The 2,534-nt window shown below is 43.4% G+C and overlaps 1 non-coding gene across 1 annotated transcript; it reads left to right on the top strand.

The window, feature by feature from the left end:
• Positions 1 to 1,330: 1,330 nt before the first annotated feature.
• Positions 1,331 to 1,435, top strand: LOC127809053 (small nucleolar RNA R71). The gene has a single exon (XR_008025059.1). It is a non-coding gene; the product is annotated as a small nucleolar RNA R71 (small nucleolar RNA).
• Positions 1,436 to 2,534: the final 1,099 nt, after the last annotated feature.

Raw genomic sequence — 2,534 nt, forward strand, 5'->3', positions numbered from 1 at the left:
ATCTAGTAAAGCATTGCTAAATTGCATGTCTCCTATAGTACAAGGAATGGAAAACATCCCTGGATCTTTACACTTTGCTGGCATGGCAGGTTGGATAAGGGCAAAGACATTTCTCCCAAGGTTGATCTTCTCATTGCCCATAAGCTTCCTCTTGTGAGTACACAAATCCTTGAGAAATTTTGCATACTTGGGGATCTGTCTAATGGCTTCAAGGAGGGGGATGTTGACTTCAACTTTCTGGAATGTTTCCAGAATCTCTTTATCCACTTCGGCCTCTGCTCTTTTCTTGTTTTGTGTTGCTCGATGTGGGAATGGTAGGGGCTGGATGTTGGAAGACTCTCCTTGTTCTTGATAGCTGGAGTTTGGTTGCTTGGCTTCTTGGACTGAGGGGGGTTGCTGCTCTTTGCTACCCTCTACATTCTGCTTCTCTACATGCTGCTCCATGTTTGATGATGGTGGAGGGGTTGGGTTGATTACTTCTTTCCCATTTCGAAGCATGATGGCACTAACATTACCCCTTGGATTGGCAACTGGTTGTGAAGGAAGCTGCCCCGAACCTTGACTCCTTAACTCATTGATGTTTGTGGCTAGCTGGCCTATTTGGGTCTCCAAATTTTGAATTGTGGTTTCTGTTTTCTGTTGGAATTGGAGTGTGTTGGCTGCTAGTTGCTTAACAAGATCATCTAAGGCAGGTTCTGACTTGGGTAATGGTGGTGCTTGCTGCATGGCTTGGTTCTGCCTTGGTGGTGGAGCATGGTTGCTTGAAATTGAAGGATGGAACCTCTGCTGAAATGGTTGATTCTGGTATGGCTGCTGTTGGTGCACATGTTGATTGGAAGGGCTGCCATATCTGAGGTTTGGATGGTCTCTCCAACCTGGATTGTAGGTTGCTGAGTATGGATCATACTTGTGTTGTGGATGCTGCTGGAAAGGTCTACCAGGGAAGATGCCAGCAACAGATTCATTATTTTCTTGCAACTGTGGGCATTGATCTGTTGTATGGGATGGCAAGGAGCAAATGCCACAAAGCTGCTGCTGGGGTTGCTTTCTCTCTAAAGCCAACTGCCTGACCATGGAAGCCAATTCCTCAAGCTTGTTTTCCATCCTTTGCTGGTCCATAGTGGCAGCCACATTGACTTCATTGATGGCTTTTGTAGGAGTGTTAATTCTGGTGCCAAATTGCTGGGCATTTTGTGCCATCTTTGATATCAGCTCTTGTGCAGCTGCTGGGGTCTTCTCTGCCAAAGCTCCTCCACTTGCAGCATCTACCAAGTATCTGTCCATGGGGATTAGACCTTCATAGAGATACTGAATTAGGAGTTGGTCACTTATCTGATGGTGAGGACAGCTGGAACACAACTTCTTGAACCTCTCCCAATACTCATGTAGAGTTTCACCACTCATCTGCCTTATACCACAAATTTCCTTCCTTATTGATGCTGTTCTGGAGGCTGGAAAGAATTTTTCCAGGAAGATCCTTTTCAATCCATCCCAGCTGGTAATGGCAGCTGGTGGCAGGTAGTAGAGCCAATCTTTGGCTGATCCATCAAGTGAGAATGGGAAGGCTCTCAGCTTGATCTGCTCTTCATCTACTCCTTGTGGCCGCATGGTTGAGCAAACAACATGAAATTCTTTCAGATGCTTGTGTGGATCCTCTCCTGCAAGACCATGAAACTTGGGCAACAAGTGGATTAGTCCAGATTTTAGTTCGAAGTTAGCATCCAACTGTGGGTATTGAATACATAGGGGCTGGTAATGCACATCAGGTGCAGCCAGCTCTCTAATGGTTCTACCATCCAAATGACCATTATTTCCATTATTTCCATTACCATGATTTCCATGATTTCCATGATTTCCATTATTTCCATTACCATTATTTCCATTACCATTATCTGCCATATTGATGAATTCTGGAATAGGTTCGGATGAAGTATTAGAAGCACTGTTAGAGTCAATCCTATCCCGAGACTTAAGCTCTCTAGCTTGCCTTCTAAGAGTGTTCTCCAATTCAAGATCCAAGTCAAGTAATGTTTTCTTAGATGACCTGGTCATGCACTTAGAGATCAGCTCAAAAACAGCACACAAAATGGCCTATGCATACCAAGAACTCAAAAACTCAAAAACACAAAAAAAACACACAAGCACAAAAACACAAAAACAGGTCAAACAATAAGCCCTTAGATGATTTTTTTTATGCAATTTTTCACAGAATTTCAACACAAAAACACTGAGGGACCTAAAAACACTAAAAACCACACCAAATTAGCCACTGAGAAACACAAAATGGCCCAAAACGTGGTCTAAACGTTGGAATTTGGCCAAAAAAGGGTCTCCTCATCGCAAAGCCGTGACTCTTTATCCCCACACCCCCTTTTCTTTGGACACCAAAAATCAGCTCAATCGGAGAAAGTAGGAAGCAGTGAACAGTAACTGTCAAAATCGTTTTCTTATCAAATCAGCTCCTATTTTGCCTCAAAGACCACTCTAAATGCAAGAAAACATCAAGGAAAGCATATGGACATGAAAGAACATCA

This window comes from Diospyros lotus, chromosome 8 (assembly GCF_014633365.1).
Source record: "Diospyros lotus cultivar Yz01 chromosome 8, ASM1463336v1, whole genome shotgun sequence".
Classification (NCBI taxonomy): Eukaryota; Viridiplantae; Streptophyta; class Magnoliopsida; order Ericales; family Ebenaceae; genus Diospyros; species Diospyros lotus.